At 37.2% G+C, this 26707-nt stretch overlaps 1 long non-coding RNA gene across 1 annotated transcript in view; it reads left to right on the plus strand.

Moving 5' to 3' along the window:
- The first annotated feature begins 14533 nt into the window (after positions 1–14533).
- The window catches only part of LOC128655568 (uncharacterized), a 12263-nt gene continuing 89 nt past the window's right edge, over positions 14534–26707 (plus strand). The window contains exons 1-6 of the long non-coding RNA XR_008401851.1: positions 14534–14602; positions 17084–17226; positions 19338–19442; positions 21658–21741; positions 23948–24023; positions 26614–26707. The exon at positions 26614–26707 is cut by the window's right edge and continues 89 nt beyond it. This is a non-coding gene — a long non-coding RNA (uncharacterized LOC128655568). The remainder of the gene's footprint in view (positions 14603–17083; positions 17227–19337; positions 19443–21657; positions 21742–23947; positions 24024–26613) is intronic.

Here is a 26707-nt window from a genome sequence, read left to right on the forward strand (position 1 = left end):
GCTTCATTCTTTTGTATCCTTTGTTGAAGAAATAGCAATGCACATGGATGAGCTAATCACACAAGGCATCAATGCAAAGTCACCAATCAGCAGCGACTGGGCCTATTTAGATATACTTTTCAACAAAGGATATCAGAGAATGAAGCAAATTATATAATAGAAATCAATTGGAAAGTTGTTTAAAATTGCATGTGCTTTTTAAATTAAGAAAGAATAAAAAATGTGTGCTTCATGTCCCTTTAAACAACTAATATGTGTGTAATACATACATCTACTTATTATTCTAATGCTAAGCTTTGCTTTGAATATATCATGTCTGGCATGCGTTTCCTGTTTAACCCTTTCCCTGCTGCACCATTTCCATACCTCTGGGCAAGAAGTGTCTTTAGTTGTCTGGCAATCATTGTATCTACACGTAGATTTTAACTTTTTTCTGTAAGAAACCCACACAATTTATACCTCACTTTTTTAGCACGCCACGTATATTTTTAAAGAGTTTGTAGAAATATTATAATATAGGAGAGAAGAAAGGAGAGACAGGGGAGAAAGGTGAGACAGAAGAGAAAAGGAGGAGAGAATAGAGATATTTTTGGTGTCACACATTCAAACACTACATCCTAAGCAGAGCATAAACTCTGATGTCTTAAAGGGGAAGACATGCACAGATCACATTTATTTCAGTGTTGCAAACTTTACTTGTAACTCATCACTTTTAGGAATAAAGGGGTTAAACAAATATATGACCTGCTGAAAGGTAGACAGGGAGCACTTGCCCAGAACTGCAGCACGCATAAAAGAAAAGGGAATTCCAATTGAGAAATAAACATAGTACAAACCTTAGTCTAGGGCACTGGTTTTCAAACTTGTCCCCAGGCCTCCCTAACAGGCCAGGTTTTCAGGAATACCTTGGATGAGAGAAAATAACCAGGTTTACTAATCAGCTGATTATTTCACCTATACTCTAGTTCAGATATCCTCAAAATGTGGCCTGTTAGGGAGGCCTGGGGGCAGGTTTGAAAACCAGTGGTTTAGGGTAACCAGATCTGAGGGGAATAAAAGGGACGCTCCATTGACAACACATGCAAAACAAAGGATGAATAACTATGGCACAGTCTACTTCAGAATTGTTATTGTTTAAAAAGATAGACAATCCCTTTATTACCCATTCCCCAGTTTTGCATAACCAACACAGTTATATTAATACACTTTTACCTTTGTGATTACCTTGTATCTAAGCCTCTGCAAACTGCCCCTTTCAGTTCTTTTGACAGACATGCATTTTAGCCAATCAGTGATGAATCATAAATAACCCCCCAGAAGTGAGCACATTATCTATATGACACACATGAACTAGCATCGTCTAGCTGTGAAAACTGTCAAAATGCACTGAGATAAGAAGTGGCCTTCAAGGGCTTAGAAATTAGCATATGAGTCTACCTAGGTTTAGCTTTCAACAAATAATACCAAGCGAAGAAAGCAAATTTGATGATAAAAGTAAATTGGAAAGTTGTTAAAACTTGCATGTTCTATCTAAATCACAAAAGTTTAATTTTGACTACACTGTCCCTTTAAATTGACATGAGAGTCAAAACTAAAGCTTCATGGTTCAAATAGACCATGTTGTTTTATGTTGTGTTTCAATTAATTTACTTTGTTATATTGGTATAGTTTGTTAAAAAGCATAACTAAGTAGGCTCAGAAGCAGCACTGCACTACTGGGAGCTAGCTGGTAATTGGTGGCTACACACATTTCTCTCTTGTTATTGGCTCATAAGATGTGTTCAGCTAGCTCCCAGTAGTGCATTGCTGCACTGGAGCTGATATTATCTATGTGTTTAACTCCTTATATACAAGCAACTGTGCAATAACACCATGATTTCACATATTGCAGCATTTTCTTTTTGCACTTTTTTCTTTGTTTTAAGTAAGAGGAAAACATTTTGTTATTGTTGCAATAAGTATTACTCACCTGCTGCTTTTTTATCGGTCGTGGGTAAGTGGAAATTTCCACACTATATATATTGTATAAAAACTTCCCTATATATAAATCATTAGTACACAGCAGGCTCAAACCCATAACTGCAGTAAGTGCCCTACACGGTTAACTCCTTCACTGCTGCTGCTACATTGGACTAAATATGGGTACAAGGTTAACCTCTTGGATGCTGCAATGATATATACAACGCCACATGCAGCTTTAACCGTTTGACTACTACAGCATTTTGTGCTAAATGATTGTGGGCAACCAGCAAGGTAAACCGTGTGGCACTAAATGAATACTATGATGAGACGTTTAACCCGATGGAAGCTGCACTGCTTGTGGTTGACCTTCAATAATTATCCCTCTGCATATGTGAGTATCCTATATATTTAACTAATAGGACACTGCAGTATAAGATACTATTGCTTATGTACTATATATTTAACCAATAGGACACTGCAGTATAAGATACTATTGTTTGTGTACTATATATTTAACCAATAGGACACTGCAGTATAAGATACTATTGCTTATGTACTATATATTTAACCAATAGGACACTGCAGTATATGATACTATTGCTTATGTACTATATATTTAACCAATAGAACACTGCAATATAAGATACTATTGTGTATGTACTATATATTTAACCAATAGGACACTGCAGTATAAGATACTATTATGTATGTACTATATATTTAACCAATAGGACACTGCAGTATAAGATACTATTGTGTATGTACTATATATTTAACCAATAGGACACTGCAGTATAAGATACTATTGTGTATGTACTACTGTATATATTTAACCAATTGGACACTGCAGTATAAGATACTATTGTTTATGTACTATATATTTAACCAATAGGACACTGCAGTATAAGATACTATTGTTTATGTACTATATATTTAACCAATAGGACACTGCAGTATATGTACTATATATTTAACCAATAGGACACTGCAGTATAAGATACTATTGTTTATTTACTATATATTTAACCAATAGGACACTGCTGTATAAGATACTATTGTTTATGTACTATATATTTAACCAATAGGACACTGCAGTATAAGATACTATTGTTTATGTACTATATATTTAACCAATAGGACACTGCAGTATAAGATACTATTGCTTATGTACTATATATTTAACTAATAGGACACTGCAGTATAAGATACTATTGTTTATGTACTATATATTTAACCAATAGGACACTGCAGTATAAGATACTATTGTTTATTTACTATATATTTAACCAATAGGACACTGCAGTATAAGATACTATTATTTATGTACTATATATTTAAACTAAACATACTAAATCAATAGCACATCTGAGCCACTCACTTCCCATGTGATAATTGTCCCATTACCCAATCCTCTCATTATTTCGACCATGGCCAACCCTCTGCACTCCCAGGCTCTACGCAGGACACTGCTGCCGGATGCGCACACCATATCTGGGTTTTGACTGCAGTCCCTGCAGCAGAGGGAAAGCAACAATGGTCCTGGTAGCTGGAGTATGTGGGAGCCAGAGTGTGCAAATACACTGTAGGGCTTGCTGACTACACAGTAGAACACAAGTGGCGCTATGAGTGCTTAGCATATGGTTGCTACCTCGGCCATGTTTTCCTGGACACTTATGAGTTACACGTGCTGCATGGTGAGCAGAGGGGATCATGTATTGCGTCTCTGGACATCACATGAATACTGCTGATGAACAGCACAATACAGGTTCCTTCTGGCGCACCCAAAAGCATGTGTAACTCATAAGTGTCCAGGAAACTTTAGCCCAGGTGGCAACCCTAGGTTAGCACCCAGGTCTGGACAACCGTGGTCACCCCACATCACCCGCACCTCCTTGCACAGAAACCAAAGTCTATACCTGGACTTAGAGAATCCCAACTTGAACCAAATCCTGACTCTGGGTTCCAATACACTCCAGAGATCTCACACAGGAACAGAAGTGGCATTTACTTGACACAAGGCATGCTGGCCTGGAGATTGTAGTTCTGTGTATATAATGCTAAAAGTCTAAGAGCTGTATATTTTATCGGCTGTGTATATAACTCTGTGCTATATAATGTACTAGGTGAGTGTATGATTACTACTCATGTAAAAAACAAAAAAACAGGACGATTTGGTGCAATTCAAAAGGTTATGGAGACACTGGGACAGTGTATGAAAAAGTGGGACAATCCCATTAAAAACAAGATGTCTGGTCATCCTACCTTAGTTTAGCAGCCCCCCTGCCCCTCTTAGATAGAGATTAATTGATTTCCTGTACAATAGCTGCATGCAGTGCCTGCCTCAAGTTATAGGCTGTCAGCACTGCATTCGGGCAGAGAGAAGGGAGAGGGAAAGAGGGGTGTGCAAGATATCAGATGCAGAACTGTCTGAGAAACAGTCTGCAGTGCTAGCAGGAAGCTGGGTCATTATACCCACAGCAATTCTCTATCGTGGCTGCTGACACACACACAAAAAAAGCAAACAGTACACATTTTTTATTAACAATTGGCCCTGATTTAGTCCATAAATAGTGACCAGGTGGCAATTACCACCCTACCCCGGATACGGATACAGTGATTTTTTATTAAAATTACCACCTTAACTGTAAGTTGAGCACTACACACACCACTACTGTAAGACAGAAGGCAATACATATATTTTTTTTTAATGTAAAGCTTATAAACAATATTTATTTAATTTTAACTTAAAGTACTTTTTAAATAAGACTCTGTGCACTTGTTAGCACCGCCCACTTCCTGTACAGCTCCCAGCCCCTTTGCAGGGCTGCTACCAGAAGCTATGGAGCCTGCTAGCAAAGGAGAATATATAGGTAATAAACTGCATAAAATGCACATTTTTTTACTATACTGTGCAGGTGATGTACGAGCAAATAAGATATGTTTTATTAAAATGATTGTTGCAACTGTTTTATATCACTTTAATTGACACACACACACACATATATATAGGCTAGATTAGGGTTGACACCTCAGCCATGCTTTCCTGGACACTTATGAGTTACACATGTTGCAGGGAGGAACATGAATAGTCACTATTCGTGTGCTGTTTAGGTGTGCAACAATGCATGTTGTCTTCTGCACACCCTGCAGCATGTGTAACTCATAAGTGTCCAGGAAAACATGGCTGAGGGGGGAACCCTAGTCTAGATATGTGCACTCAGATCCTTTGTGAGCATCGGAATGAAGAAGTAGGCGGCCGCTCATGCTGTTCGGCTCTTTTCAGGGCTTAGCAGGGTTTAAAGGGACATGAAACACAAAATTTTATTTCATGATTCAGAGAAAGAATACAATGTTAAATAACTTTCCAATTCACTTATTATCCAATTTGCTTTATTCTCTTGGTATCCTTTGTTGTAGAAGCAGCAATGCACTACTGGGAGGACGCTGAATGCAATGGGAGAGCCATATATAGAGGCATATATGAGCAGCCACCAATTACCTTCTCTATCTTATTCATGAAAGGGAAAGAAATTTGGTTTTATGTCCCTTTAAGATATCAGACTTTTTGTGTGCTGGTAATGTAATTGTTTTCTAGGCCCGCCTTTGAGCTAGCTTTATGGGGCCAGTGCTTATGGTCTCCTATGGACACCGCTGCTGCCTACAGAGTTTTTGGCAGTGGATCCCCAGCAGTGACCTCCCAACACCCACATCCCTCTGATTCAGAGAACTGAATTAAAATCTTCTATCACTGCAGCAGCAAAATGACTATTTACCTCCTAAAATGGCGCCTACTTGTTAAACGTTCATTTAGTGTTTCAGCAGAAGTAAAACATAAACAAAAACATGTGTGTACATATTGTTCTTGATTACTACAGCCCAATGACAGTAGGTTAGCAGGTTAAACATACTGAGGCAATAACACTGACTAATTTCAGGATGTGTAAACAATCCAGGTATAGGAACAGCACTTTTTAACCCTTTTCCTGCCGGGGTTAACCTGTCTACATCGGAACAACTGTTCCGATATAAACAAATTTAAATCTCGCGTCATCACAATAATTTCAATGATGGGATCGCGTCAGGGGGCATCCCTATGATGCTAGGCACGCCCGCCAGATCGCGATCCCATCAGGGAAGCGCCAGTGGCTTCGGGAAAGCCAAGCAGTTAGGACGTATTTCGTCCTTCGACGCTAAAGCACCAGCAAAATTCGGACAAAATACAACGTCCTAGCGGCGTTAAAGGGTTAAACAGAGTGCCCGGAGGAGACTTACCAAGTCTCAAATCATATGTAAAGCAACAAGTCCTCCAGCACTTCCAATAATAAAAGACCTTTTATTAATATTACAACATGAGTCAACAAATATCTGAAACGTTTCGAGCCTAGCCCAGCCCTTCCTCATGTATAATTTCAGGATGTGTAACATCATATAAACCAGGATGCTTTGTGGTGTCCTGCTAAACAGATGCCGAATTGTTAATAATTGACTTTGTTCTTGATGCAAAACTATTCTTCCTATGCCAATTATATGCTTGAGTGGGGATAAGGCAGCCGATGAAGAGCATTATGATTTAACCTGCATTACATTAATATAACCAGACAAAAAGAAAATCAAATTAATTTCAATCCAAAATTACACATTTTTAAACCACAACTGAAATCACTAGAGTCAGACTCAATTTAAATCATGGTTTTCTACATAAAAGGTTTAATTTTTAGAATAAGCTTTCAGATTTTTTTTTTTCCAGTTGTATTATGAAATTATTGGGAGGTGAATTATCTCTAGTTTAATAAGTCAATTGTTCATATTTGATCAACTTTTCAGCAAAGAAAAATAATAATTGTCTTAATAACAATTAAAATAAATATAATAATAAAGTTTAAAATAATTATGTTTCATTTTTATTTTTACTGCTTGCCCCTCCCTCCTCACACTTAGGTCCTTGTGCAGATCTGTCCCAATCCAAACAAAATTCTATTCATTGTGCTTCTTGAAATTTAGTAAGGGGTTGATTCCTATTTACATAGAATTGCAGGGGAACTATGGAATTAAAGGGACTGTAAAGTCAAAATTAAACTTTCGTGATTCAGATAGAACCTGCCATTTTAAACTGCTTTACATTGTACTTCTATTATCTAATTTGTTATCTTTGAATCCTTATTTTAAAAGCATAACTAGGTAGGCTCAAGAGCAGTAATGCACTACTGGGAGCTTGCTGCTAATTGGTGGCTGCGCTTATATGCATCTTGTTATTGACTGATGCAATATGTCCAGCTAGCTCCCAATAGTGCTTTGCTGCTCCTTCAACAAATTATACCAAGAGAATTAATCAAATTTGATAATAGAAGTAAATTGGAAAATTGTCTAAAATTGTATGCTGAGATCTGAGATGAGGACTCGGAGGCATTGTGCAGAAGCTTAGATACAAGGTAATTACAGAGGTAAAAAGTATATTTCTTTAAGTGTTGGTTATGCAAAACTGGGGAATGGTAAATAAAGGGATTATCTATCTTTTTAAACAATAACATTTTTAAACCATTTGAATCTGTGCATGAAAACTGTGAGCTGTCCCTTTAAGGCTGTGTGTTTTTGTGCCTGCTGTTTGTTTGTCCTGTAAGCCTGCGTGTATTGTGTGTGTGCGCGCAAGCCCATTTAAGACTGTGTCCGCATGGTGTGAGCTGTTCCTTTAAGGTTGTGTGACTCTGCGTGCGATAGTACCCTGAAGACACTGTGCATATGGTGTGAGCGCTCCCTTTAAGACTGCATGCACCACCTGTCTTTGTGCATGCTGTGATCTGTTCCTTTAATACTGTATTTAGAGTGCTTTAAGGCTGTATGTATTGTGTGAGTGCATCTTTCCCTTTAAGACTGTTTGTTATCTGTGTGTGGTGTAATCTATTCCTTTAAGGCGTGTACCATTTAAATTGTGTGCAGTTGTCACTTTAAAGGCTGTGTGCCTATTTCTTTAAGACGGTGTCCTTTTAAAGCTCTGTTCGCTTAGGTGCTTCATGGGTCCCAGTAGCTAACAGCCCCAAATGTGTAATTTATGTGACAGGGGTAGTATCATAAAGGCTTTTGTCAAAGAGAGTGATTTTTGTTCATGTGCAGTAAGGTGTCCTGTACCTTTTAAGGAGGCATAAAAGATCAATTAGGTCTTAAAGGGACATGGATATTGAAATCTTTCTTTCATGATTCAATTTTAGACAACTGTCCAGTTTACTTTATTATTTAATTTGCTTCATTCTCTTGGTATCCTTTGTTGAAGCAGCAGCAATACATTACTAGGAGCATTGGAAAGCCAATAACATGAGACATATATGTGCAGCCAACAATCAGCATCTCCTGAGTCTACCTAGGTATCCCTGTCAATAAAAGAATTCAAGAGAACAAAACAGTTTAGATAATAGAAGTAAATTAGAAAGTTTCAAATTGCATGCTCTATCTGAATAATGAAAGAAAATGTTTGAGTTTTATGTCCCTTTAATGCCTGAGGAGGAGTCCAGGGGAGAGGAGCCTGGTACTAGTCTGAAGGATACACAGACTTGTGTTTGCCTCTCAGACTGTGTATGGTATCAGCTGTTCTTTTAAGACTGTGTGCAGGGCCGTCTTTAATACTGACTGGACCCTGGGCAAACATTTTCTAGGCCCCCCCCCCATGCAATTTCGCTCTCTACCCCACCATCCCAAAAAACAGCTAAATCAATTTATTTTATATATTTTTTTAAATTATAAGCCCAGCAGTGGATCATCCACTGCTGGGCTAATCATTAAAAAAATTGCAATATGTGAAACTGGACCTAAGCAGTACTAATAAGTAAATAAATATATAAATTCCTCCACTCTGGATTAATTTAACCTCTTAAGGACATATGACGGAATTTTTCCGTCATAAAACAATTGAGCAAACTGAAAGCTGTGTCCTTAAAGGGTTAATATGCTTTTGAATGTGATTCTGGTGTGAGGTTAGCTGGTTAAAGAGATTTAGGGCAGCCAACAGGAGCAAAGCAAGGTAAAGACTGAGGCGGAAACATAGAGGTGCAGACAGATATAAGTTTATTGACTGGAACAGTAGAACAACTATGGGAAGCTGTAAAATCTTAAACAGAGAGAAATAAAAACTATAAAAATAAACCTTACCTTAATGTGTGAAGTATCAGCATGACACTATACATCAGCCACAGCAGCACATGTCACTACTTTGCTAGGAACAAGTTCCCTCTCATCCTGCACTAGACAATGCTGCATGGGGGAGGGGCATGTGTACACACGTATTCTTCCCACTGACACCTTTCTACAAAGCACTGTTTTCCTAACAAACTTCAGTTAGTTGATCTTAGAGCCACAGCAGAAAGAGCAGGGCTAAGGGGACCAGCAGACTGGATGCTGTCTGCCCAAGGCTGCATGGATACAGTGTGAGATGAGTCACACAGCCTCAAGACTGAAGAGAGCGGTGTGTGCAGCTGCACAAATGCTCAAATCCTCACGTGCCTGCCACTCAAGCTTTCTGATGCATGTGCCTATAGTGAGCGCTACCCAGAAACAATCCCCACCACCAGAGCAGTTACCTGGTAACAGTGGTAACCCCAGCAGAACCTTTTCTGATGCAGTTGGATTGACTGGATGCCTAGTTAGGGCTTAGCATCCAGTGCTGCACAGTGCACATCTAAAACAGCACATGGCACTAGCTTGGAATGTCACATGACATTGGCACGGTCTGGCACAGTTTCTCACAAATAAATATAAGCAGAGAACTTTTGACTGTGACAATATTAGGACTGACTGTGTGTGTGTGTGTGTCCCATGTCACATGACATCAGCAGTCTAGCATGAACTAAAAAGATTCTTAAGATTCTTGGGCCCCTCAACAAAGACTGGGCCCAGGGCAACTGCCCCTTTTGCCCTGTGTTAAAGACGGTCCTGACTGTGTGCTTTGGGTATTTGTGATCCTTTACCAATAAGATTGTGTGCGTGTGGTGTAAATTGTCTTTTTAAAGGGACCCTAAAAACCTTCTGTTTCCATGTAATTATCATTTATTTTTACCATTTATTTTTAAGTTTTAATAAAAGATACTGTAGGGAATGCTTCATTTGTCTTGTTTAGGAGTAGGGAGAGGTCAGCTATAGTGTAGTGTTCTGTTCTGTGCAAACCATGGATAATAATGATCATATGGCTGCCTGATCATTATTATCCATGGTGTGCACAGAACAGAACACTTCACTATAGCTGACCTCTCCCTACTCCTAAACAAGACAAATGAAGCATTCCCTACAGCAGTGTTTTTCAACCAGTGTGCCGTGAGAGATCCTCAGGTGTCCCGCGGCAGACTGACAACAGTGCGGGGTTGTCCCTCTTTCAAATTTTTAAATATTGGGAGGTATCTGACAGGCTCATCAGGCATCATTTACAACCATGACATTGACATTCATTCACAATCATTATGATTGTTTGTGAATGAATGTCAATATGTCATGTATAGTTTGTAGGAGGCATGACAGCACAGTACAGTGTGTGTATATGTATATATATATATATATATATATATATATATATATATATATATATAAAGGTAGCCCTCAGTTTACGCCGGGGTTAGGTTCCAGAAGGAATGGTTGTAAATCGAAACCGTTGTAAATTGAAACCCAGTTTATAATGTATGTCAATGGGAAGTGAGGGAGTTAGGTTCCAGGCCCCTCTCAAAATTGTCATAAGTAACACCTAATACATTATTTTTAAAGCTTTGAAATGAAGACTTTAAATGCTAAACAGCATTATAAATCTAATAAAATAATCACACAACACAGAATATATAATTAAACTAAGTTAAATGAACAAAAACATTTGCTAAACAGCATTATAAACCTAATAAAATAATCACACAACACAGACTTTACTTGCATTTTTCTGCAAACCGTTCTTTCTATGCATTCCAATCTGGACTGATTTATAGACAGGAAGATCTTGTTCCTTTGAAATCTGCTCGATAGCTCAGGTCTGGTTAAACTGATTAATTTCAGCTTGCTTGGTTTTGCTGCAACACAAGCGGACAGCTCCACCTACTGGCTATTTTAATAAATGCACTGCTTCTCAATGCTTTTCAATGCATCACATGACTGGAAAAAAAAGGTTGTTATTCTGAAACGGTGTAAATTGAACCGTTGTAAAACGAGGACCACCTGTATGTGTGTATATATATATATATATATATATATATATATATATATATATATATATATATATATATATATATATATATATATATATATGCTATATTAGGCTACAATGTGTGATTTTGTAAAATTTTGGGATAGTGGTGTGCCACAGGATTTTTTAATGTAAAAAAGTGTGCCACGGCAAAAAAAAGGTTGCAAATCACTGCCCTACAGTATCTTTTATGATTTTCCTAATACCTGCTAATTAGACAAGCCACTGATGCTATAACATGAGGAGCACAAAGAGCGTGAGCTGCTGGTCAAAGCCACAAATCAAAAACTAAGGAGAAGATTTGCAAAGGGTCCGATCTAAACAAACTCTAAAAGGTATAGGAAAGAAAAAAAATGTATGGCTTGAGCGGGAGCTTGGAGAGAAAGGAGAGGGGTAGAAGGGTGACACAGCTTAGTGTTGAAGATACCAGAATAAATTTGAGACAGCAGCCGCCTCGCCGATGGAACAGTGTGTTGGGTGATCCCTACCCATCCCTCTTTCTCTCACACCACAAGACTGAATTTTACATTATGAACAGAGTAAAAAAGAATGATTAGCTTTCAAGCGTATTAGCTATAGCTATATAGCAAACACTAGCTGATGCCGGTTTAAAAGATATTCTTGAGAAAAAAAAAATAAAGATAATAGCTGCAAACTTTATAGCAGCAGTAGTTTTTTAGTTAAGATGTGAGCGCGATGTCTACATTCCTGTGCGCTCACAGCAATAAGCACAGACATCCGGTTTTGTCCACTCACAGCCATGTCTGCACGGATTCGGCATGGAGCGCTCAGAAAGCGCAAGTAAATATAAAAACCCCCCACAAATTGGAACACCTATAATAAAAAAAAAAAAGGGATTTGCATTTTAAAAACTAAAAAAACTTTATGAATAAAAAAAACACAAAATCCTAAGGACAAGTGTTTAAAGCCATTTAAAGGCTGAATGAGTTGTGTGCATCAGTGTACATGTCTGACCCCTTAAGGTTAAGTGCATTGCTTTGAGACAGTGCAAGGTTATGCGTGTGCACATACGGTGATCTGTCCCTTTTTAAAGGTTGTGTGCATTGTGTGTATGCCTACCCCTTTAAGACTGAGTGTTCCTTTGGTGGTTGTGCGCCTGTACTATTAAGATTGCATGTGTGTGGCCCCTTTAAGTCCGTGTTGTGTCTGCCAGTTCCTTTAAAGGCTGTGTGTGTTGTGTGTCTGCACCTATCCCTTTAAGACTGAGTGTTGCTTGGGTGCTTGTGCGCCTTTACCATTAAGATTGCATGCATGTGGTTTGTTATCCCTATAAGTCTGTGTGTGTTGTGTCTGTCCCTTTAAAGGCTGTATGCATTATTTGTGTATGCCTACCCCTTTAAGACTGAGTGTTCTTCGGGTGGTTGTGCGCCTATACCATTAAGTTTGCATGCGTGTGGTGTGTTGCCCCTTTAAGTGTGTGCTGTGTATGTGTGTCTGTCCCTTTAAAGGCTGTGCGCATTGTGTGTGTGCCTTTCCCTTTAAGACTGAGTGTTCCTTGGGTGCTTGTGCGTCTGTACCATTAAGATTGCATGCGTGTGGTTTGTTGTCCCTTTAAGTCTGTGTGCGTTATGTCTGCCTTTCCCTTTAAAAGCTGTGTGTATGCATACCCCTTTAAGACCGAGTGTTTCTTGGGTGGTTATGTGCCTGTACTATTAAGATTGCATTTTTGTGGTGTGCTGTCCCTTTAAGTCTGTGTGCATTGTGTGTGGGCTTGTCCCTTTAAAAGCTGTGTGCATTGTGTGTCTGTGCCTATCCCTTTAAGACTAAGTGTTCCGTGGGTGCTTGTACACCTGTACCATTAAGATTGCATGCGTGTGGTGTGTTGCCCCTTTAAGTATGTGTACGTTGTGTGTGTGTGTGTGTGTGCATGTTCCTTTTAAAGCATGTGTGCATTATGTGTGTCTGCGCCTATCCCTTTAAGACTTATTGTTCCTTGGGTGCTTGTGCACCTGTGCCATTAAGATTGCATGTGTGGTGTGTTACCCCTTTAAGTCTGTGTGCATTGTGTGAGTGCCTGTCCCTTTAAAAGCTGTGTGCATTGTGTTGCATCAATCCTTTTAAAGGACCAGTCAACACATTAGATTTGCACAATCAACAAATACAAGATAACAAGACAATGCAATAGCACTTTGTCTGAACTTCAAATGAGTAGTAGATTTTTTTATAATAAATTTCAGTTATGTATATTTCCACTCCCCTTGTACCATGTGATAGCAATCAGCCAATCACAAATGCATATACGTATAGTATGTGAATTCTTGCACATGCTCAGAAGGATCTGGTGACTCAAAAAATGTAAATATAAAAGACTGCACATTTTTTTTAATGGAAGTAAATTGGAAAGTTGTTTAAAATTACATACTGTATCTGAGTCATGAAAATTTAATTTAACCTGAGTGTCCCTTTAAGTCGGAGTGTTCCTTGCTTGGTTGTTTGCCTGTGCCATTAAGATTGCATGTGTGTGGTGTGTTGCCCCTTTAAGTCTGTATGTGTTGTGTGTGTGTGTGTGTGCCTGTCCCTTTAAAGGCTGTGTGCAAAATGTGTGTGCGCCTATCCCTTTAAGACTAAGTGTTTCTTGTGTGCCTGTACCATAATTGCATGCATGTGATGTGCTGTCCCCTTAAAGGTACATGAAACTCAATTTTTCTTTCATGATTAAGAAAGAGCATGCAATTTTAAACAATTTTCCAATTTACTTCCATTATCTTATTTTCTTCATTCTTTTTGATATCCTTTGTTCAAAAGCATATCTAAATATGCTCAGTAGCTGCTGATTTGCTCACCCATGTGCATCGATATTTATTCAACAAAGGATATCTGAAGAATGAAGCAAATTAAATAATAGAAATAAATTGGAATGTTGTTTAAAATTGTATTCTCTATCTGAAACATGTTAGAAAAAAATGTTTCATGTCCCTTTAAGTCTGTGTGCATTGTGTGTGCCTGCCCCTTTAAGACTTAGAATGTGCAAGGTTCACATACTGTGATCTGTCCCTTTAAGACTGTGTGTGACATGAGTTGTCTATTTAAAGGCAGTGTGTGCATGTCCCTTTAAGACTGTTCCCTTTTGCTTTTGGAGATATAACCAGTCCAGCATTATTGTTGGTCACCCCATACCAATTTTTAAAGTTAATATTGCTATATATCCAAGAAAATAACTTACATTTCATTAAATGTTGTTAAATCTGCTAGAAAAAAAAAACATAATAAAAATGAACTGTTTCGTCAGAAATTCACTTTTCATCATGTAGTGTTACATACAAATAAAGCATGTTTAAAAAAAAACCAAAAAAAAAAAAACCTTTATTCTGATTGGTTGCTGTATGCCACATGATCATAAAGCCATGAGGTTGCTTCTGGAAGACTGAAATTGCGCCAAAATTTTTTTGAGATGTTTGTGCTGTTTATATTTAGCAGGTGAGAGTTGCATTACTTTATGCTAAATATGTGATTTGTATCTTATATTCAGCAGTGATATTTATATCATGTGTTTGCCTGCAGATGAGTGTTTATATGAAGTGCTTAAATTGTTTGCTTATTATGCTTTCAGTGTGACCTAGTAAACAGTTTAGCTGCAATGCAGAAACCTATAAATGCACTATCTTCATTACGTGTGCTTTCTCCATTAATACTGTAAGCATTTTGCTGTTAAACTTTTACAAAAGATTTCTTGATGTTATAAACGTTTAGTTGTGTAGCATTGATTTGATCTATAGCTCTGATTACAAATAAGAGACAGTGCTCTTGATTTCAGTGGATAAAAAAAAAAAAAAAAAAAAAAACTGCTTTGTACTGACTGAATGTGTAGCTTGTTTGTGGGTAAGCACATAATTAGGCTAGGAAGGAACTGAAACTTGCAATGGCAGATTATTTTTTTAGTGCAAAAGAGATCAGTCTGTAAATGTCTCTAGAAGTATCCAATAGAAATAGCCAACATTTTAAATAAATGGGTGTATTACTCACTTGCACAAGGAAGGTTTTTTACATTTTTTTTTTTTAAAGGAAAAACCTTGCCTGCTAGTATTGCTTTTTAAATTCATTCAGTGTGCTTTGTGTTGTTTGAGCATGTTTTGTATACAGTATTGTGTAAATGCTTCTATTTAAATGCATTTATGCACATTTCTGTTTTTACCTTTCTATTTAAAGGGACAGTATACAGTAAAATTGTTTTTTGCTTAATGTATTTCCAATGACTTGTTATACCAGCTGCAGAGTATATAAAGTTTATGGGGAATTGCTTTTTCAGGTTTATTTATAAGATATTATATTTCTGGTTTTAAAGTTGGTTGACCTTGCAGGTACAATTTATCTCATTATGTAACCAGTTTGTGTACACACATTTGCTTCCTTATCTTGTGTCTGTTTGTAAACCAAACCCCAATACTTACAATGGAAAAGTATTTTATTTAGTTATCTCTTCTACCCACCAGGAGTGTCATTTCTTCTGCTGGCTGTGTTTACATAGTTTGTCAATTACTTGGACTTAAAGGGACAGTCTAGTCAGACTTAAACTTTCATGATTCAGATAGTGCATGCAATTTTTAAAAACTTTCCTATTTGCTTTGTTCTTTTTGTATTAGTTGAAAACTAACCTAGGTAGGCTCATAAGCCATTGGAGGCCGCCTCTTATCTGAATGTATTTGACAGTTTTTACTGCTAGAGGGTTTTAGTTCATGTTTCATATTGAATAACATTGTGGCCGTGGAGTTATTTTAGAGTAAGCACATTATTGCCTGACATGCAAGTCTGTCAAAAGGTCTGAGATAAGGAGGCAATCTTCAGAAGCATTGATAAAATTTAACCAGAGGTAAAAAGAATATTTCTATAACAGCGTTGGTTATGCAAAACTAGGGAATAGATAATAAAGGGATTATGATGTAAAATATATTTTACTAACACATTACAAGTTAATTGCTTTTATTTTGATTAAGCAACTACAAGTATATGAAATCATTAAAGGGACAGTATACACCAATTTTCATTTAACGGCATGTAATAGACAATACCATAAAGAATAAGATACAGATACTGATCTAAAAATCCAGTATAAAACCTTTTACAAACGTACTTGGGAGCTCCCAGTTTAGCACTGTTGATGAGGTAGTCTGGGGCACTCGCTGTAAGGGGCTTGATAAACAAAGCAGACACTTTTCTTCATTTTAAACATAGCTGTTATAGTTCTGCTGGTCTCATAATAGAAAATGAACACCCACTGCATGCAGATCTGCTCAAATTGAGCTGCAGACACGGAGGACGCTTTGTGGTTGCCTTGGAGATGTCCGCTTGCAGAGAAGGCTGATTGGTTGCCGGTGCACCAGCATTCTCAAACACTGCTCAGTTTCTGAGCGCGGATGAATAAGCCAGGCAGTCTGTGCATGAGCAGGTGTACACAGAGGTCGTATGACTGCCCTGCTTATTGGCCTTTGAAAGTTGATTTCAGAGGGCACTGGGAAGCTTATAAATTTAAAAGGTACATAACTTAAAAATGCAAAAACAATATTAATGGATTTTAATTATAAAAATGTAAATGTCAAGTAATTTTTTTTTTTTAAATGGTTTTTGTTCCCAAAATGACTGTTCTTTTTAAGTCCAAAAACTTTCAGTATAGGTTGGGATACCACAGGCTAAATCGGCTATTTCAAATGCCAAAATAAGGGTAAACTAGCTACTTGTAAACCATGCAATGCACTCCAGCAGGTAAAATAGATAATTTCTAACAAATTAAAGAGAACTTTTTTGAGTAAACTGTCCCTTTAAGTATTTTGAGTGTGGTTGCATGGTGTGTGTTTGTTTTTTGTTTTTAATATGTATGTATGTAGCCTGACTACCTCTGCAAGGTTACTTCTCTAATTTGGAATCTATAATGTAATTGCATTAAGTCTATTTTGTCTCTTTTAGCTGGCTTGTTTTGAATATCTGTCCAGCTCAAAAATGGCTCCAGCGGTTAGAAACAGGCGATGGCATGGCAGAATGGCTTTATGGAAACTTCAAGCATATGACAGCTTAATTTTCTTCCACAAGGCTGTGAGACCAGTTTGCAGGTAAGTACAGGTTATTAATATGTAGGTGTCACATGGTCACTGGCAGATGTTATAGTGAGCTCTCTGCACATGGTGGCAGCTGTAGTTACGGACACTAAGAGCAGTCCGCGGCTGCTCCTGGTGCCCGTGACTACAGCTGTAAAGCTATGGTGGGGTGTAAACTATTTCTGAAGCCTCTGGACATGTGACTAGTCTAAAATAATTAATTTCTGCCCCTAGGATTATATTTTATTTCCCCCTATTTTCAAAGACTGCTTAACAGCATAATTTACTTCTCCCCCATAAAACCCAACATGGTCACTGGCAGACGTTACAGTGAGCTCTCTGCACATGGTGGCAGCTGTAGTTACGGACACTAAGAGCAGTCCGCACCTGCTCCTGGTGCCCGTGGCTACAGCTGTAAGGCTATGGTGGGGTGTAAACTGTTTCTGAAGCCTTTGGGCATGTATAGTCTAAAATAAATTACTGCCTCTAGCATGGCATTCCCCCCCCCCCCCCCATTTTCAAAGACTGCTTAACAGCATAATTTACTTCTCTCCCATAAAACCCAACATGGTCACTGGTAGACGTTACAGTGAGCTCTCTGCACATGGTGGCAGCTGTAGTTACGGACACTGAGAGCAGTCCGCACCTGCTCCTGGTGCCCGTGGCTACAGCTGTAAGGCTATGGTGGGGTGTAAACTGTTTCTGAAGCCTTTGGGCATGTATAGTCTAAAATAAATTACTGCCTCTAGCATGGCATCCCCCCCCCCCCCTTATTTTCAATGGCTGCTTAACAGCATAATTTTACTTTCTTCCCTCCTGATAGTCCCAACATGGTCAATGGCAGACGTTACAGTGAGCTCTCTGCACATGGTGGCAGCTGTAGTTACAGACACTAAGAGCAGTCCGCACCTGCTCCTGGTGCCCGTGACTACAGCTGTAAGGCTATGGTGGGGTGTAAACTGTTTCTGAAACCTTTGGGCATGTATAGTCTAAAATAAATTACTGCCTCTAGCATGGCACCCTCTCCCCCCCCCCCCCCCCCTTATTTTCAATGGCTGCTTAACAGCATAATTTACTTCTGTCCTGTTAGACCCAACATGATCACTGGCAGATGTTACAGTGAGCTCTCTGCACATGGTGGCAGCTGTTTTTATGGACATGTGGAGCAGTGCGCGCCTGCTCCCTGTGCCCATGGATACAGCTGTAAAGCTATGGTGGATTGTAAATTGTCTCTTGACGCCTATGAGCATGATATTTTAAAATAAAATAATTTACCTCTAATATAGCATTTTGAATTTTCCCTTTTTCCCCTATTTTTCAAAGTAAAGTTTCTGACTTTATAGTCTATTAAATTAAAAATAGCCTTATGCATTTTCTCCTATTAAAGTACATGACCACTATATCGCTCCTTTTCAAAGTACTCTAAGGACCTTTGTCTTGTTTTCCTACATGACTGCTTCACACATGCTATATCCAAGTAAAACCTCTTTGGCAAAGATCTCTCTCTCTTCCATATGTTTGTTAGCGGTAGGTACAGTAAACGGTCTTCATAGCAGCTGTGTCTTTGGGAAGTGGAAGCAGCGGGCCCCTGCTGAAGCTACCCAAGGCTAGTTATATACTGTGGTACATTACAAGTTTGTCTTCTCAGCCTTAGGTCATGCTCCCCATCATATGTCCCATGCAAGCCCAACCTAGAAAATGCACAACTAACATTCATGGTACACTCTTGTTGCATTTATTATTGCTCTGTCACTGCCTATAATTACCAAATCTTTACTAACCTAATTCCTGATCCTTTTATACCTTTCCACAGACCCCTGGTGGATTTCTTACTCTTTCCCTTCTTATGCTCTTTATTTTATAATTGTTGCATTTATGAAATGATGATATGGAGTGACTGTTAGGCGGTAGTTTTGAAGCATTTGGTCATATAGCTAACCACTTAAACCCACTAAATAGATATACTGTGCAGCCCAGTATATAGACCTTAAGACTTTATGTTCATTCTTATAAGTGTTTTAATCTCTGCATTTTCTACTTGAGTATTAACTATAGGCAATGCAAATTTACCACAATGTCCTGTTTCTTACGCTAAGTAGTATGTATTTTTTTCCCTGTATCTGTAGGTGATGCTAAAGTTTTCAGATCTACAGCACCAGGTGACATACAGCCAACACTTAGTGTCTAGCTTATTGTCAAAAGAAATGTCTGTGCCTCCTTTGTTAAACCAGGTAAGAGTTAAATTGATGTGAAATACATTAAATTCATAGTATTCCAGCTGTTTCCTGTATAACAGTAGATTATTTTTGTTGCAGACATATAGTATAATTAAATGGTGATAATAGTCAAACCATTACATGCTCTAATTTGTTATTAGCAAATGGAATTTTAAGACTAGTGACCCTGCATTATTGTGTTTTAACCCGCAAAGGGGTAAACACAGAGTAGAAGTACTTCTTTGGACCAGCAAAGCAGTGCTGATCCCAATTGGTGGCGCTAGTTAAACATCTGAGTTGTGTTACTGATTGTATCTGCTTGGGACTAAACACATAGCATTAGAGCATGTCATTTTTAACACCAACAATAATGTCCTGCTCAAGACCCACAGAGCACTGCTAGTCCCAAGCAGAAAGCGCTGCTGATTGGGACCGGCACTGCTCTGGGGGTCCCAAGCAGTATTTCTACTGTGTGTGTTAATCCACACAGTGGTGCAGGATCACTAGTCTTAAAATTACATATTCTAACTAATGTAATTTTACCACTATAATGTTGTCCACTTGTCTTTGCAGTGTCTTTTTGTGGCCTAATCAATCAGCAATATTCCTCCAGCACTCCAAGAAAGGACACAGCAGACTCCTGTTAGTAAAAAGAGTCTTTAGTTTAGTTTCAACCAAGAATAAGAAGAAAACAAAGCAAATTTGATAATAAAAGTAAATTGGAAAGTTGATTTAAAATTACAAGTCCTATCGGAATAATGAAAGTTAAATTTTGACTAGACTGTCCTTTTTTAATGTAAATGTTCAATGTACTTGCACATGGGATCATCATAACAGCCAGCGGTAAAAAAAATTAAACTTAAAGGGACAGTACACTGTAAAATAGTTTTTATATTAATTTATTTTCAATGACTTGTTTATACCAGCTGCAGTAGATAAAATGTGAGAAATTGCATTTTCAGGTTTTTGAGTATATGAAGTAGCTGGTTTTGTGCTTTTAAGCCACAGCCTATTACAATGGGTTGAGTTTCAGTTAATATCAGATCTCATTTATGTTATCACGTTGTGTACACACACTTGCTTCCTTATCTTATATTTCTCTGGAAAGCTCAATACATAGAGAGAACAATGGAAAATAATAATTTTATTACTTTACTATCCTGCACCCCACTGTGAGTGTAATCTCTTCTGCTGGCTGTGTTTACTTAGGCTATGCAATAGCTGAGACTCCAGTATCAAAACTTTCAGTATAGGTTGGGAAACCACAAGCTAAATAAGCCATTTCAAATGCCAAAATTAGTTAATTAGAAACAATTAAATGCACTCCAGCAGGTAAAAGGGATCATTGAGAACAATTTAAATTAGAGAACATTTTTAGGTGAACTGTCCTTTTTTGAAATATCACTCTATCTAATCCATTTAAACAGGTTTCCTATTTTATTTCTGTTATCTAATCCATTTAAACAGGTTTCCTATTTTATTTCTGTTACCAATTTTGCTTAGTATCATTTTGTTAAAGGGGTAGTCTACACCAGAATTATTGTTGTTTAAAAAGATAGATAATCTCTTTATTTACCATTCCCCAGTTTTGCATAACCAACGCTGTAATGTTAAATATACTTTTTACCTCTGATTACCTTGTATCTAAGCTTCTGCAGACTGCCCCCTTATTTCAGTTCTTTCGACAGACTTTGTATTTTACGTGCATACTTCTGGGCTCCTTTCAGACGATTTGGCTTTATTCTTCAACAAAGGATACCAAAAAAATAAAGAAAATTTGGTAATAGAAATAAATTGGAAAGTTGTTCTATACTGTAGCTGAATCGTGAATGTTTAATTTATAAGTCAAGCATCCTAGAGTTATAGTTTAAACCATGTTTAAGTTTAAATATTACTGTATTATGTGTTGTAATTTATTTTATTTTTTTTCTGTGTCCCTATGTCACTTTTGTTATGTTAACATATATACACACCGTTGGGAAACAGATGGGAAAGATAGAAAATACTTTCTTTTCAAGACCTTTTAGACAGAGATTGGGGGGGGGGGTGTTGCTCTTATAATCTGTACATGAATGATCATATTTTTGTTGTTTATCATGCAGTGCGAGAAGCACACTTCACTGCACCCCCCTTCTCTGTATTTGCCTTTTAGGGATAGCTAATAAAATGACTTTGTATAGCTACTTATGTATTGCTGTGCAAGAACTGAAACTTTGTTTCCTCTCAACAGATCTAGCAATGTGAAGTGAGAGGCCATAATATACAGAGAGGTCTTCACCTCAACTGCGTCTGCTGACATCCAGGCTGCAAGTTGGTAAGGACAGAGACTGGGGCTACTGTTGCCTTTCCCATATATTAGATTCAATTTTGTAACAAACTGCTTTATAAATTATAAAGCAGAAACCTTAATGCTGCTGTTAAGCTAAGGTTTTATGATTTCATGTTTGATCATTTGCCATAACAAAGGCAGGAGGAGGTATACATTGTATTCTGTGTTTGACAACTGTGTTTATAGGCGGTGGGGACAGTGCGGCCGACTGCTCTCACCACCCGTGATCATGGAAAGCTAGGCAGATTCCAATCTGTACCTCTAAATGCCTTTATGGCATTTTTTTTTTCTTGGTCTATTGTGAATGTATATCTGTCTCCTGTGCATCTCCCATTAACATTTGTTTAAGGTTATCCGGTCAAGCTGCTGTTTGCTGCATGAAAAGGACACATCTGCTGCTCAAGATCTGCTACGTCATAAAGCTGCACAAGATGAGACTTCGCTGGGACACCATTCAAGTATGCCAAGCTGCTGTTTGCTGCATGAAAAGGACACCTCTGCTGCTCAAGATCTGCTACGTCATTCTGCTGCACAAGATGAGACTTCGCTGGGACACCATTCAAGTATGACGAGGATTCAACCAGATTCATCCGTGTTCAGAACGCTACGTTGATATATATATGTATAATGTTTGATTATTATTCTGTATAAAGTTATAATTTGTAGTATGGTAACTGAACACATTGAATTCTGTGTCTGCTGAAGTGTTCACGGGTAGTGAGTGTAGAGTGCGGCTGCTCTCACTGTCTGTGATCATGGGAAGCTAATCAGATTTCAGTCTATGTTTGGTTATCTATTGTACAATATTTTGGACAATATTTTTATAATTATGTATATTTATAATCATGTATAATTGTTCTGTATAATATATATTATGTATAGATTATTATGTATATGTATTTTCTATATATTATGTATAATATGTATGTTCTATATATTATGTATAATATGTATGTTCTATATAATATTATTATTATTATTCTGTATAAAGTTATAATTTGTAGTATGGTAACTGAACACATTGAGTTCTGTGTCTGCAGAAGTGTTCACGGGTAGTGAGTGTAGAGTGCGGCTGCTCTCACTGTTTGTGATCATGGGAAGCTAATCAGATTTCAGTCTATGTTTGGTTATCTATTGTACAATATTTTGGACAATATTTTTATAATTATGTATATTTATAATCATGTATAATTGTTCTGTATAATATATATTATGTATAGATTATTATTATTATGTATAATGTATGTATTTTCTATATAATGTATATGTATTTTCTATATATTATTATGTATAATATGTATATGGATGTTCTGTATAATATTATTATTATTATGTATAATATGTATGTTCTATATATTATTATTCTGTATAAAGTTATAATTTGTAGTATGGTAACTGAACACATTGAGTTCTGTGTCTGCAGAAGTGTTCACGGATAGTGAGAGTAGAGTGCGGCTGCTCTCACTGTCTGTGATCATGGGAAGCTAATCAGATTTCAGTCTGTTTGGTTATCTATTGTACAATATTTTTATAATTTATGTATAATATATATTATGTATATTCTATATATTTTATCATTATGTATAATATGTATTTTCTATATATTTTTATTATGTATAAAATGTATGTTCTATATATTTTTATTATGTATAATATGTATTTTCTTATTATTATTATGTATAATATGTACAATATGTATGTTCTATATATTATGTATTTTCTATATATTATGTATAAAGTTATAATTTGTAGTATGGTAACTGAACACATTGAATTCTGTGTCTGCAGAAGTGTTCACGGGTAGTGAGTGTAGAGTGCGGCTGCTCTCACTGTCTGTGATCATGGGAAGCTAATCAGATTTCAGTTTGTTTGGTTATCTATTGTACAATATTTTGTACAATATTTTTATAATTATGTATAATATTTATAATCATGTATAATTGTTCTGTATAATATGTATATATTATTATTGTTATTGTTATTTATATTTATTATGTATGATTGTTCTGTATAATATGTATATATTATTATTATTATTGTTATTTATATTTATTATGTATGATTGTTATGTATAATATGTTTGGCTTAAATATGGGAAAGGCAACTTTAACTCTGTACTTTTTGTACACTGGGTGCATTTAGAGCACCAGGTTGTCTAGTTTCTTACACTAATTTTGTTTTCTGTATATAGATTTTGTTTTATATTCAGATCTTCAAGCACTGGACAAAATGTCTACTTGAAACATTTCTCCGTTGCATCAGCCCAGGTAAGCATGAGTGGTTGTGAAGATGTAACATTTACAACTTTCAATGCTTGCATTTTTGTTTCCCTGCATCTTAAAGGCACATGAAACCCACATGTTTTATTTCATGATTCAGAGCATGCAACTTTCCAATTTACTCATTATCAAATTTTTGTTGTTCTCATAATCTTTATTTGAAAAAGCAGGAATTTAAGCTTAGGCCTCCCATTTTTGGTTCAGAACCCTGGGTAGCGCTTGCTGATTTATTGGCTACATTTAGCCACCAATCGGCAAGCGCTACCCAGAACGTTTGGGTTTCATATCCCTTTTATGTTCTGCTTACGGGGGGGGGGGGGGGGTGTTTTGTGTGTGGGTTTTTTTTTTTTTTTGTTTGTTCAAATTGCATAAGTCTCATTGTCATAGCAATGGCACTTGATGCTAAGTCACTAAGGTTCCAGGTTTAAAAATTCACATGGCCCAGGTGGAAGGAATATCTATGTCTCCCTCACTTCTAAATTCACTTCAATTTTCTCTTGGTATTTCTGGTCAAAAAAGAATATGCACATATCCTACAGTAAAGGGAGCTAGCTGCTTATTGGTTCCTGCAGACATTTGTCTCTTGTGATTGGCTAACTAGATGTGTTCAGCTAGCTGCCAGTAGTGCAATGTTGTTTCCGCAAAGGATAACAAGAGAATGAAGCCCATTTGATAATAGAAGTAATAAGGAAAGTTGTTTAAAATTGTTTATTTCTAAATCACACAACAAAACAAGCATTTGGCATTTTTAAGGATTTCAACTTGTTTTGTCACCATCTCATAGGTTCATCAGTATAGATAAAATGTGACTATTGTAACACATCTAGAACTCACACACCCTCTATATAAACTGTACCTTGTTCAGTTACTTCATTTCCTATTCACCTCTATAGGTGAGAACTGGTTCTGGGATGCTGTAATGATCACTGCTCTTTGCTTCAGTCTGTCAGAATATTTGTGTACAACTTTATTTTACTTCTCTTTATAATGTGCCTCACGCTTTATTTTACTTCTTTATAATGTACCTCACACCCCCCCCCCCCTTTTTGCTTAAATTTCTTTTCATAAGAGCATAATGAGGTAGGCTCGAGCGGATGTCGTGAGCATTGTTGCAAACCCTTTTGCCTATGCAGTGCTTAAGACATGGGCATGTACTTCTTGAGCCTACGGACATGCTCTTAAAAGAAAAATATAGCCTGTGAGCTTGTGCACCTGCTCAGTAGGGGCTTGTTCCCCCAGAAAGTGTGAATATAAAAAGACTTCAAAATTTTGATGTCTTAAAACTGCATGTTATTTCTGAATCATTCAGTTTATTTTGACTTGAGTGTCCCTTTAATTCTGTTTTAGGACAAATGGTTTCAGATCTGATTGAGTTGTACTTTTAAAGAGACAACCATATGCTGAATCATTTAAAAGTGATGTAGCAAATCTGTAAAAGGCTGACGATAAAATATCACCTTAGTATCACTGTAAAAAATGACCGTATGTTACCTCTGTGTCTTTGGTAGCCTCATCCCATTATAGACCAAATGTAAGCATCTGTATGCTTGTCCCAGGACTAGCACGGGATCATGCGCCTTAGATGTCCCTTTATTTCCGTTCTCTGCTAAAGAAAGTTTACTACGATTAATTTTTTGTTAAATCCCACAAGATAAAGTATGAACTTGGCACAGACTTATGAAATTCCTGACAGTGTAGGGGTTAATCATGTAGCTTGTAAGATTAAAGGGACATAATACTCATATGCTAAATCACTTAAAACTGATGCAGTATAACTGTAAAAAGCTGACAGGAAAATATAAAAATAAAAAAATTAAAAATATGAAGAAATGAACAGCAGCCAATCGGCATCAGCAGTGCTGAGGTCATGAACTCTTACTGTGATCTCATGAGATTTGACTTAATGAGATTTCATAGTAAGCTTCCTTTACCTGATTGGTGAAATAATGAGTGCACGAGGGTCATCCTTTCAGCTGTCCCAGGACAGACACACTAAAATGCTGCTTAGGAATCCTTTACAATGGGAGGTGGCTACTGAGGAACTTTTGAGGTAAAATAACTTTCTTTTTTACATAGAGATGTTCAGGTGATATTTTCTAGTCTGCTTTTTACAGCTATGCTGCATCACTTTAAAGTGTTTCAACATTTGGGTATTATGGCCCTTTAAGTGTGGCTGTAGTGGGGGGGGTGTTTTTTTTTTTTTTTTTTTTTTTTTTTTGTGCAGTGTAGGATTCACACACGGCGCTCTTTTCTCTAGTGGGACATGCAGAATAGAGCAATCTCGCCACTGTCAGCTAGATTGCCGCAAAAAGAGCCCAGGACAGCAGCATCCTTTAGGGCTAATAAACTACTGGGCCTGTACGGCACTGTTCGTTAAGGGGTTAAACAGAAAAAAATGCATATTGCTGAATGAGTTGATACCAGTTGTAGGTGTTCCCTGAATACAACACATTCAAATGGATACAGTTGAGGAGAAAAGTGTACACCATGTCTACTGTATGTTATTCTCTAGGGTTTGTAGGAATAACTTTACATTTTGTTCTATATTCTCACTTTTTTTTTTTTTTTTTTTTTGCAGGTGTTTTAACAGCTGGAGTACGTGCGTTTGTTTTGTGCAACTCTGCTGCTCTCACAACTCGTGTACCCATGGAAAGGGATTGTCCTTGGCGTTC

Source organism: Bombina bombina, chromosome 4 (genome assembly GCF_027579735.1).
Source record: "Bombina bombina isolate aBomBom1 chromosome 4, aBomBom1.pri, whole genome shotgun sequence".
Taxonomy (NCBI): domain Eukaryota; kingdom Metazoa; phylum Chordata; class Amphibia; order Anura; family Bombinatoridae; genus Bombina; species Bombina bombina.